Raw genomic sequence first — 13458 nt, 5'->3', positions numbered from 1 at the left:
TAAAGTGGGAAGTACAAAGAATTATGAGCTTACTGTTGTGCCAACACAAACACTAATTGTTGTCTGACAAAGTTACAGACACAAATTCCAAGTGGGAGATATATGTGTGTTGTTTATTTTGCGTGGATGAAATATGGCTGTTGACTTACTGGAGTAAAAAAAAAAAAAGAAAAAAAAAAAAGACTTTTTCTCATAACTGTTTAATCACATTTAAAGACTGTAACCAGACATGCTTCACCAATTTGGAGCTCAGATAAATAGACCCAAGAAACACGGCTCCCCTGAGCACAGATTTCACTCTGTGTGTGTTTGAGAGAGAGAGAGCAGGAGCTTTGGTTGGAAGCAGATGTGAAAACTGTCTGTTTGGTTGCAGTCCACCAACCTTTCCAGTCGGTACCAGGAGGCGTCTCTAAAGCTAAAGGAGGGGTTACTGCCTATGCACACCCCCCCCCCCCCCCCCCCCCCCCCCCCCCCCCCCCCCCCCCCCCCCCCCCCCCCACTGGATTATTCAATGAGCTCAGGCCAGGGGTCAATGCACAATTAGGGGCACAGCCAAGAGTTATAAATGAGAAAACAAATACATAAACAAGTTGGTCTTTATGCCACTAAAATTACCAATAAAACAACAAAAAAACATGAATATGTGATATATTATTTATCTTGAAATTACACAATTGGTAGAATTCACTGATCCATAGCACATTGTTGTTGTTGTTTTTCTTTTCCACAAAAATGTAAACAGTTCAAACATTAAAGCTGTTGAGAAAATGCTCAGCAAGCTTAGCCAGAGGGTAGCTGCTGCAGGGGCTCTCGGTGAAGTGGATTCCCAGACATCTGACTCCAAGTCGTGGCTGGAAGTAAATGAAGAAGCAAAGGAACAAGGTGAATGCAGGTGTGTCTCTCTATGTGTGTTAGGATACTTAACAGAGCATTATAATTATGAATAACAATGTTAAAGAGATTTTTCTGGTCATTTTCCATTTATTATAAGAGAACTTGCCTTTAGTGAAGATGCATTATGACAGTTACATTTCAATTTCTTTGGACTCTATAATCAAAGATTTAGGGTCACCTGATCCAGCCCTAACTACATTATCTAAAATAGGAAAGCATAATCTTAAAAGTAGAGAGGGTGTCTGTCTCGCAGGCCTGAAAGCTGAAGGCTCTGCCTCCCATTCTACTCATATATATATATATACCAGGAACCACAAGTAAACCAGCAGTCTGCGAGCAAACTGCTCTATTGGGGAGATGCGGTAGTTTTAGGTCTTTAAAATAAGCTGAGGCCTACATTTGTTCCCAGGGTAAGTAAGATGATCTGTGCATGCCTCAACCCCTCTCAGACACAAACATAGACACCTGAACTATGATCGCTTCCTAACTCCTTCAATCAATAACTATTGGCAAATACTTGAAATAATAATCTTGATCACTTTTTTCAATATTACTACATTAAGCTTAGCAGTAAATAAGGTAGTTAAAATGACGTCATTATATATTGCACATAGCAAGTACTTTTACTTTAGGTACTTTAATATATTTTGAAAGTAATACTTCTGTACTTTAACAGAGGAAATGAATGCAGGATTTTTGCTGTAACAGAGTATTTTGACAGTCAGCTGTGTGGTGGAGGTGGACTGGGTGGGTGGTCCACCAGCTGTTGGGTTGGTGGTTTGTTTCTCCTCAATTCCTGCAAGTCTAACTATCCTTGGACGAGATCCTGAACATCAGATTGCTCCAGATGCATCCATTTGTGTGTGTGTGTGATTGTGTGTTAGCTTAAAAAACACTATATGTGTAGAATAAGTGTGCACTGCTGTGTATGTGAATGACTGGGTAAATGGAGTTTGATGCGTAAAGTCCAGTCTATTTTTCATGCGGTCAAAGATTTCAGTAGTTGTACCACCAATTCAACTTCATTACTGTAACCTCTACTTCACAATAACAAGAGTCTCAGGTACTTAAATCCTAAGTAAAGATGATCAAACAATAGTCAAACAATCACGTCATCCACACTGAGCGAGGACTTGTGGGGGGTAAGAATTCCCTTCAAAGAACACAACCAAGGTCAGGGAGGGGCAGGAATCTGCCTCGACCAGCTGGGGATGAAGGGCACAGAGAGACGTTAGAATTATTCATTAAACATGCTAATAAACAAAAAGTAAAAAGCAACTTTCAGATTCATGTCTAGGGCCACTTTTAATGCAGTACCACATGTTTTATGGCGCAGTGCACTGCAAAAGAGCCTGAAAATCATACCCGATCTTTACGTCTCCAACTTGCAAAGGTGTATTTACTTCTGATTGGACTTTCTGATTTCCCACGAGGGGAAATGTGTTTAAATGTGTCACCATATTTAAAAAACAAAACAAAACATCCTGGTTGGTTTGGTTTTCTAAAACAGAACACACCAAACAGCCAAACAGCTCACAGGGTGACAGTGGGGGTAAAGAGTGTCATTTAGATCACATGCAGAGGGTGTATATATACAAACACAGCTATTACTTCTTTAGTTGCATGGAAAAGAACTGGTAGTCATCTGCTGTCTATTTACATTGATAAATTTAATAACAGTAGGGAAATGTATTGTTTTTCCTCGTGTGCTGCACAAAAAGAAATAAGAAAGAATGAGTGTCACAAACAAGAAAATGGCTTATTCTCTTAAATAAGATTTATGTATGAACAACATCTAAGGCACAAAAGCATTAAAATTACGAGTTTGTTTTGTGTTCTTTATTTTTGGGCTGTGCATTCTTTCTTTTTTTCAAAGATATGTGCTCGATCCGTGGATCTGGTTTACGTTATTAGCTGGTGTCATGCCCCTTGAGGCCTGGGCATAGCTGCATGACACATTAATAAAAAACATAATCTCCTCACCACTGAAAATAGTGAGGCGGGGAAAGTTCAGAGCATGTGAAGAGTAAAGACGAGAGGAGGATCAGCTCAGAGAAAAAGCAGAGCATGAGAGGACAGCGGGAGGAAAGAGGAACGATGGAGATTCGTTTTCTAGTGTGTCTCCTCGAGATCAGAGCCCAGAGAGCCAACATCACAGCCCCCTGCTACTTGTAAGACATTATCTCACTCAAGGTCACTTCTGATCCTGCTCTTGAACCTCCTCATTAACATTTCCCTCCCTGCTACCCTGAGGCAAAGAGCCGACGCGGTGTAAACGGGAGCGGGAAAGGAGGGCGTGCATGTGAGTTATAGTTGGACACGTATTAACACACCCAGGGTTAGCCCGCTGCTTTTCTTGGCAACAATGTGGACACGGCAATGGTGACGGAGATTAGCGACTTCAAAGCCCGCTAAGAGCAGATGACTGAAGACTAAACAACATTACAGACTGGGCTTAAGATCTAATCTGTCAAAATAAAAAACAAGTTCATGTAAAATCAAGAAATGCGCGGGTGGAGTGGGTGAATACAGGGAGACACACACACTCTATACGTACATCGTGTGTGTGTGTGTGCTTCTTGTGTGTTATTAGTGTAAAGGATATCTCTGTACTTCTAAGCACCATGTCTATCAGTAACTACAATTAGCCAGAGGTCATTGCCATGGCTACCACTGGCCCGTGACCACTTATAGCCCTCTTTGCCCCCCCCTTCCGTTGCCCCCTATCTATGTCTTTCTTCTCCTTCCTTCCCTATCTATCTTTCTCTGGATCCTTGAGAAGCAATAACTTACATGCCGGCCTGTCGACACGCACCACCAACCGCAGGACCCTGATTAGCAAAATGTCTCTCTCAACTAGTCACCACAGCACAGAGATAATGTGTGTGTGTGTGTGTGTGTGTGTGTGTGTGTGTGTTTGTGTGCGTGCATGTGTCCGGGGAGGTCTATATGTAGCAGCAGATCTGTTATTTGTCTCGGCTGGCTGATCTGAGTAATAGCACTGCAGATCAGAGTAGCGGGGCCCTGTGGGAGTGATAAATCACTTGAAAAACTTCTAGTATGTACACACACCCTGAGTCCAAAAAACACACGCCTCAGCCTCAAGCACAGGAACAGTAGGCCCGCGACCATTTCGCTGTTACGGTTAATGAGGGCTCCAGGCTTCTTCAGGTCAGCAGACGGGTTGGGCCTCGGGGCTGGACCGCTGTGTGCTAAAGGTGGCAGCAGGGCGGAGAGATGATAGAGACGGAAGCGGGGGAAGGATCGGTCCTGCAACACTCTTACAGTAATGATAACAAAGAGCTCATTTCACATTCAGCCACTGACCTACAGAAGAGTCAGCGCTGAAACACGCTTCAACAAAGATGTATGTAGGCACCTCTGCGTGGGGAGGAGGGAGAAGTTTCATCTGTTGGTTCATCCAAGCGGAAATTAATCAGCAGTTATCGGATGTACTGGCATGAGATTATAAAACTTTCACGGTGCACAGAGGATGAATCCTGCACACAGCGCTGCTCAAACTTTTTCTAGTTGTTCCACTTAAAGGCTGAAAAAGGTCATCAACAGTGAAAAAACTTTATTGAAACAAAAATCAGCATGCTGTTTGTTTTCCCCACATAAGTTATAAATATTCTGTTGGTTTCCCTCTGCATGCCCCAGCTCCAGACGCTCTGTGCCTCCTCAAAGGTGACCTCCTCACAGTTTTCACACATGACCTTTGGATAATATCCAAAGTTATGCATGCAGCATGCAGCAGTGTTTTCACTGCCAGGCTGACCAGATGACCCTCTTTATGTGGGACTGCACTTCATTGATGAACTGTCACAAGCTTTTCTGCTTTTTCTCAATATGATGGAAACTACCACAAAAAAATGAAGCAGCGCTATATTCTGAGAAATATTGTTTTTTATCTTTTTTTCACAGGAGTTATTTTTGAATTTCACACCAGGATATTTCTGTTATAGTATGCCTGTGTCATTATTTCTGTGTCATTATGTGTCAAAAGTGCTAAAGTTGTCAGATATGGCTCAAAAAAGATATGCCAATCTGCGGCACACAGAAACCCAAAAAACTGCTACCAGACAGAGGAGCAGCTGAAATAACAGTGAAATACAATCCAGACATTCAGGCTACCTCTCAGTAGTTGTCCCACACAAACACATGTAGTTTGTTGGGATCTGGTCACTCTTCTGACTGCTCCATTTACTTTACATAAGGATGTTGCCTAAGCAGAGCTGGCAGCAGGCAGGTAAACCCACTCACTCACTGTGAACTCACAGGACACGTACCACATGTGCACAGCTGGACATCACATGGATTTATAGAGAGTTGAGAGGAAAATAAAAATGTAATAATCATTGAGACTGTGTCAGATTTGAGTAAAACAATTCTCAGTTGAACACATGCGTTGGTATGGAAGGTTGCTTCTATGACTGAAAAAAAAAAAAAATCCACTTCCTGAAAAACCCACCAACCTGAGCTACGGGGTGGGTGTAGCTCAGGTGGTAGAGCGGGTCATCTACTAATCGGAAGGTTGGTGGTTCGATTCCTGGCTTCCCCTAGTCTGCATGCCAAATATCCTTGGGCAAGATACTAACCCCAAATTGCTCTCCGATGCATCCATCGGAGTATGAGTGTGTGTGAATGTTACTTAGAAAGCACCTAGAAAGATGTGCTTGTGCGAATGGGTGTGAATGGGTGAATGCACAAGTTGTATAGAGCGCTTTGAGTGCTCAGAAGAGTAGAAAAGCGCTATATAAGAACCAGTCCATTTACCATTAGTGAAGCAAAGTCAAAATTTTGAGTTATTTCAAAATTTTGAGGAATTTTCTCTAAAGCTTGAGTTGAAATTTTTGACACAACAACCCAGAATTTTGAGTTATGGACAGAAAAAGTTGCATTTTTCTGTTTTGTTTTTTTCAGCGAAGGAAACAAGCTTCCACACATTGGCACAACTTTTGGTAGATGCATCAGGGTTGCCGAAAGATAAACAATGACTTTGGGAATCCCCTGACTATTCCTGTTTTTAAAAATGTCTGCCGCTCCAATATTTTTACACAAGTTTTGCCAGAACAAATTTCTCTAGGTGTCACATAAATGAAGATTATGATGAAGATCATCATGCTTGTGTAATGTGTAATGTAGTATTTGGACTTTGTGAACTTAGCCCAATATATCCTCCTGAGAACCAGCCTATTCATTTATGTCCTCTGTAACGGACATTTTTTTTTTGATCTGTCTTTTGACTTATTTGAGGTACTAAGTCCAAATACTAAATAGAAGACATCCTGGGCTTTCTACTGATATCTCATGTGTTTCTGTGGCCTCTTTTAGCACCAAGGATGGAGAAAATCACAAAAAAAGATTATTTTTTCCTCGGTTCTCAGGAAAAACAACGATGTTTTGAACTGACAGTTAAACAGAACGTTGAGGTTTTGGGTAACCTGTAAGCTCTTTCTCTGCTCTGGTTTGCAAACATGTCTACACGTAACTTTGCAGAAGTATTGCCTCAGCCTTAGTCTTCTATAGTTCACACTGGAGTGAGTGTGCACGTCAATAGTTCAACATGATCTGCACATATAAAAAAACTGGGGTTGCATCAGCAGCAAACATGAAAGCAAACAAAGAGCGAAAGCTATGAAAGTTTAATTTGAAAAAGGCTTTTCGTTTCTTGATCTCTCCGCTGCAGTCGGCTGGAGCACATATGAGCATCACATGAAAGCGTGTTGGCACGTACCGTCGCGAATACCTTCACACGATGCCCGTGCATGTTTGCACACTCTCAGATGAGGCAGCATGTTCTAGGCTCAAGGCAGAAGCATGCAGTTGAACATTTGAACATACAGCACAGGCAGGTGTTGAAACCCAAAGTAGCTTTAAAGTGAGACAGAGAGAGCTTCACGGGCAGCTGAGAAGGGGAGGGGGCCTGACCTAACAGTACTGACAGCCTGAGAAGCCTGGAGAGAGAAGAGAGAGTGAGAGGGAGAGAGAAAATGACAGACAGGGACACAAAGGGGGTGAAAAGAAAAGCAGCAGCAGAAAAGACATGAAAGGGAATGTGAGAGAAAGAGGTAATGGCAGATTAGACGGGAACTGAGCAAGTGTAAAGGAGACTGAAAGAGAAAGAAAGCAGGAAGGGGGAGTGATTTGTCTGGCTCAGATGGAGTCAATATTTGCTCCATTCCACCAATCCTGTGCCAGAGTCTGGATCAAAGCGGGGCGTGTGTGCTCTGAAAAGGGCGCAAGGAGCCAGAGGAGAAAAATCGACTGACATCTTTACAGTCTACTTTGGATGATGCTGAGAGAGCCACGAGAGATACTATTTCACTAAAAGTATTTCAGCTTGAAATTGACTTCTGAGAAACTGCAAGCACAGCTCCTCAGTACACCTCAAAGAGGAAGACTTTATTGCCAAGGCAGTGAAGAGGAGGCAGTGAGGTGGGGGTGTACGGTAGAGAGGGAAATAAGGCCGTCTATGGGAGGAGCGCTCTAATGACGATTTCCAGGGGTCGCTGGCGAGACAAGCACACGAGAGGGAGAGGTCAGCTCAGTCGGGGCCTAATTGGCTGACGAAACTGCTGAAATAACCTTGTTCCAATTATTCAAACAAAGAGCAATTGTTGCTCATTCAGAGAAGACACTGGGCCACCTACAGTATATACGCATAATCACAACAAACAGCACGATTCATGGTATGTGTCAGGAGGCACGTATAGTACAGCTCGGGCATGTTGGGGTCAGAAGACACAGAGAATAAGTAGTATAAGGGTAATAAGCTCTTCTATGTGTTTACGGTCGATTGGTTAAAGAATGAATCACAGCCTGTGCGTCAATTAACTGCTGCTGCTGAATTCCTGTATTGTTCTTTTATGGAGATCTGGAGCACTGATGAGAGACCCTGCTCACATCAGATGAGAATAATGTTCGGCCGCTGCTGTACATTTAAAGGACAAAAGTTAACTCACTTTGCTGGTCTCTAAGGACGAGCTGCTGCACTCACGCTTTGAATTCACTCAACTGGGACACTTCTGGAAACTTAAAACCGACTATTTTGGAATCGCTGCTGTTTGAGAACTTGATAGGCTCTGTTCGCTGCCCGGGTTCTGGTCTTATCAATCATTCCCTGTCCTTACATGATTTGTCACGCCTGATCACATGACTCTTTTCCAAAAGAAAACATGCCTCAGACTTGGCAGTGGTTAATTCAAAAGGTTTCACTGACGTTGTCTGTGCCAGCGATTCCCAGACAAGAGCACTTTACATGAAAAGATTCGCTTAACTGATTTAAAAAAACCAAACTAGGAATTACAGTTTCTTCAGATTCAGAAAAAAGAGAAGTATAACAAGTTGTTTCAGAGGACATAAAGATGTTCCATCCATCCATCCATCCATCCATCTTCTTCTGCTTATCAAATTTGGGGTCACGGGGGGCGAGGAGACTATCTCAGCTACATAGACCAAGAGGTGGGGTACACCCTGGACAGGTCACCACTCTGTCAAAGGCTAACACAGAGACAGACAACCATTCATGCTCACAATCACACCTCCACTCAGTTTAGTCACCTATAAAACGAACCCCATGAATGTCATTGAGAGGAAGCTGGACTACCTGGGAAGGCTCAAGGATGTTGATTGTCAGGAATCAAACATTTTTCACAAACAAAAGTATGAAAATAACAACATACACAAAGCTGCTAACAAAATCCAGAAAACTAGACTAAAGTCAAGGAAATAACCTCACAGAGGCACATGAAAAAAGGGAAAAGCGGGGCATGTACATTCTGGGGAGGTTAGCAAACAGCCCTGTGCATACAGTACACTGACAGGACTTTATACTAACACACAAACACACACAGGACTGACTCAGGAGGAGAAACAGGAGGGTTGAAGGCAAAGGTGAAAGCAATTAAACACAAAGGAGTCTGATAAGTGTAGGGGAGAAAATCCCTTTGGAGGAAGGAAAATGCAGGAAGTGAAACTATAACGAGAAGAGAACCAACCTTCAAAGTAAAACAGGAAGGGACAAAGTGACACTGAGATCATAGATTTACACTTACTTACTTCCAGACTCACAACAAAACCAGCAAATTTAACAGACTAAAACAGCTCAAATACAACACAACAACCTCATATCAACCATTTAGATCAGTGGTGTCAAAAATAAGGTCCAGGGTCTAGAATACGCTTAACAGTTTTGGAAAATGTGGAGGAGGGCACAGATTTTAAACTTTTAACTGGATTTTCATAGGTTTTATGGTTCTTTTTTGGATTTTTGGATGCATCTTGGACACATCATCAGTGATGTCATCGGGTCTGGGGTCATTGGGCGTTTCAACATCAGACACCCTTGGCCAGGCGACCCAGTCAGAGGGACCTTGATGTCTTTTCTGCTGCATGTGTGGTGTTCTTGATGGCTCTAAGGTTTTGGAAATTTCTACATGTCTCTATCAGTGTCAGGTAGAGAGGCTGGCCTGCAAAGCGTCTGGATAACGCTGGGTCTTCCCTGGTTCCGCAATCAGCCATAAGCCCCCCATACCTCGCCTTCTTGCTCTTAAAAGCCTCCTCCAGACGGTCTTCCTGGGGGGACAGTCAATTCCAGAAAGACCACTTGTCCTGTAATTTCTGACACCAGGACCATGTCGGACCTGAGTGAGGTCTCTGTGATGGTGTCTGGGAATTTGAGCTGCTTCCCAAGGTCAACCTTCAGCTGCCAATTCCATGCTGTTGCCAGGAGCCGACCTATATGCTGCTGAGGCTTTTGCCCAGCCTTGACAAAGGTGATGGTTTGTAGGATGTCTTGTAGGTTGTTGCTGCCTGCTGTGAGCTATCCCCGTGCTGATGACATCTGCTGTCACTCTCAGCGCCTGGTCATGGAGCCAGTGACAGCAGCCTTCTCCCAGTACTATAGGGCAAGAGCTTAGAATATGCTCCAGAGACCCCTTCTCTGGTACAGTGGGTGCAGATCGGATTAATGGGAAGAAAGTCGTAGACTGACTGAATCGGGAAACTTATCTGGTGGGGATCAAATCATATCCAGGTCCAACATCTATTTCCATGGTATCCATGCTCCTTGTCGCTGTATCCCTAATGACCTGCAATAGTGGCCTTCTTCAACCCCTACACGAACCTCTTCATGGAGAAGCTGGCATCCTTCTTTCCCTTGGGCCTTGCTATAAAGAGGCCAAGGAAAGTTTCTAAACCCTGCTCACCCTGATGCCACTTTTACCACCGGCTTGCTGTGCTCCAGCCAGAATTAGGCCTCACATGCCTTCCACTTCCTCCATGTTCTGACCTCGATGCCTGCTGTAGAGACTTTATTGTAGCTGGAGTTGCTGGAGTCCCTGTACAAAATCACTCACTTGGCCCAGGTGACCATGAATTCTGATGACTGAAAGAGGGAGTTGCTGCTTGTTCTTGCTGCTATAAAGTCCAATACTGCTGAGACTTCAGGGTAGTTACAACCACCAGTGCAGGTAGTGGCTAATCCTTCTGAGTGGAGCCTCATAGACCTGCTGTGGTCAGACAAGTTGAGGCAAGATGCCATGCAGGTAAATTTTAACCTTTAAACTTTCCTGGCAGCCCTGATTTATCCTGCTAAGGGCCAGTTGCCCAGCTCACTGTTGGTCACTTGGAAAGCTGCAGTGTCCTTCAGGGTGCTATCAAACATCCTGCCAAGGTTCTTGACAGGCTTCTCTGTGACTGATGGAATCGGGATGCCTCCCACACTAAAGCAGAACTTGTCAGTCACCTTCCCCTTCCTCATTACTAATGCTCTAGGCTTGGCAGGCTTGAAATCCATCTGTGACCAGTTGATGAGTTCTTCGAGTCCTTGGAGCATCCACCTACCCCCGGTGACCTGGTGAGGTCATCCATAAATGCTCTTATAGGGGGCTTTACAATTCTTTTCTACAGATATATGCCTCCCTCATGGCTATTCATACTACACATAAGGCTCAATTAAGTGCACATGTGACTGAAACATTCAGGTTCTCCCTTCAAATACTGCTTGAATGCAAACTTTATTAAAATGACCTAAATACTGACTGTTCCACTGTAAGAAATTACTATTTAAAGTGTATATTTTGTTAAATCTAATTGAATTAACCCATTCCAAAGCCTTGTGTCAGTTAAGGGACCCTGACATTTGTAGGAAGCACACCCTGTGTAAGTGGAGTTAAAAAATACATCAACATAGATTTAGAGTCTACAGTGATGCTCTGTGAGGCAGTGTTTCAAACTCACTGCTAAAGTCAAACGTGCCTATATGTCAAAAGATCTGGGTGCAGTTTGCAGGAGTGGATGGAGTTATTCCCCCTTCACCCTACCCTCCAACTGGTTTTGATATCTGTGCCTCTGCTAAATTATTTTTATCCCTGATGGGGATAAAACTGATCTTACACTGCTGCTAGTGTGTTACTGACCATTTCTGTTTGGTACATCAACATATATATGTGCAAATCTACATGTATAGACTAAAGGTCTATCTCTAAATAAAACCAAGCTATAGAAACTAAACGTGTTGTATACCAGGCTGTAAACACTGTTATTTCTGCTGTAGATTTGTACATTTTAATATAAGAGTGACTCGCTTTTGGAACCAACCTCAACTTAGTGAAGTGGCGGCAGTTATCAAGTGCATTCACTTGACATCCTGGGAGGCCACTGGACTATTATATATGTGCGTTAACAAGCAGTTGAACAGGTGAACCTAATGAAGTGTATTTTGTACTGCCATCTATATTGATTTATATCATGTCTTCTATGCATTTAATGCTTTTCACATTATTTTCATTTTGCATAGAATTTCAAATAAGACCAACTTAACCTAGTGCTGCAAACAAATGCACCAGTGCCCCAGCCAAACTGTGATGCCAAGGGGCCCAGAGCTCTACACAACAGAGACGCAACACTGGTTAATAATGCTGGGCTGTGAAGGAGGCCCCCAACATCTGAGCTGATACTGTGTCTGAATAATGGACATTCCCACTAAAATTTGCATTTAACTGAATTACCACACAGCAAAATGATACAAGGTGAATGTGGGGCCCTGGAGGAGCTGAGAGCCTTGTTTGAATTATATTCCAACCTCAGCAGAAACTCTAATATTATCTGAGGCCTGAGCACGACGGGAAACCATCTAGTCATTAGACGCTGTGTAGGATTAAAGAAGATATGTCAGAGGATTTTCTTTTTCTTGCACATACATTTTGCCAACTGTGCAACTTGTCGGTTTCACAATTCAGTTTTTTCACAGCGTGTGCAAAGAGCATGTTTTTTTGTGGACTTTGGGGGGTCTGGTTGTTGTTTTGTTATTCATTAGAAGGTGGCTGAAATGCTTTTTTTCAGTCGACTAGAAAGAAAAAGACATACAAAGAGGAGGTTAAGCTCGTTTGATATGACCACACACACGCACACACGCGCATGCAGGCAGACACGCACACATGCGCGCACACACACACACACATACACACACAAAACCCTCTCCAATAAACTTACGCAAGTGTAAAATGATTAAAACAAATAATCATGACACACTCAGAAACAGTTATGAAATAGCTGAATAAACCTTTGCATCATTTAAAGCATGCCCGAAACCACATCTATGCCAAAGACTTGGCAGCGCACCCTCCCCTCCCTTAGACCCGTATGAACCGACTGGTCCGTCTCCCTTTCCCTCGGGAGGTTTGAATTACCTCCTGAAAACAACCTGGGGTCAAAGTCCGAGGTCAGCCTCTCCTCAGCTTACTCCTCCAAGGCTGCACCGGTCTCTGCACAGTGTACTGAGATGTTTATTCAGTGTGCACTGAAGACGACCGGTATATAACAAATGAACTCTGGTGGACTGGATTTCTGAATGAATACACTTTGCACTGCACCTTCAGTTTACAGTGTAGGGCTCCGAATCGATTCTAAGACAAATGTTATCTTAAATAACGTCTGGATTCCAAATAATATAATATTTATTCTGTAACTGGTGATAAATGGCCTGGGATTATCACTTTAATTTCCTCCACATCCTAAACGCCTTTTTTTGTTACATAAGCAAAAGTAAATCAACTGGATTGTTAGTTTTAAATGGTTATCATGCATCTTGGAAGTCTCTCGGTGCAGATTCACGGCACACCCTGAGCTTTTCTGTCAGCTTTTCTTTTTTACTGCCTCTTGATTTCTAAAGTCTGCTTTGGTTCAACAACGAAAAGACAACACAAGCACCAGTAATGGGATATTAGAGCATGGGCGTCTTCTGCATGAGTTGGCCCAAAGTCATGCAAGAAAACTCAAAACTGGTGCTTGCTTCAAGAGCCTTTCCACTTCAGCTTTCCTAATAAAACTTTTTCTACAGTGACTTGTTGAGAGGGGAGAATGTCAGCTGTAAATATTTGCACGTTCCCAGGGGATTAATTTATTCTCCTTGCTTACTAAACGGTCCTGAGAGTCAACATGACCTCTGACCTTCCCTTGAACCCTAAAACTCCTCCCTCTTGAGAGCGAGTCGACAGGTTGGCTAGAACAATAAACCAAAATGCCTCTTCCACACAGAGTCTCTTGACTGAAGAAAGAGCT

General features: G+C 43.1%; 1 pseudogene; it reads right to left on the bottom strand.

The window, feature by feature from the left end:
- Nucleotides 1-5677: 5677 nt before the first annotated feature.
- Nucleotides 5678-12031, bottom strand: LOC146508333 (uncharacterized; annotated as a pseudogene).
- Between the last annotated feature and the right edge of the window lie 1427 nt (nucleotides 12032-13458).

This window comes from Neolamprologus multifasciatus, chromosome 11, assembly GCF_963576455.1.
Source record: "Neolamprologus multifasciatus chromosome 11, fNeoMul1.2, whole genome shotgun sequence".
NCBI lineage: Eukaryota > Metazoa > Chordata > Actinopteri > Cichliformes > Cichlidae > Neolamprologus > Neolamprologus multifasciatus.
This window is presented reverse-complemented; position numbering and strand designations above follow the sequence as displayed.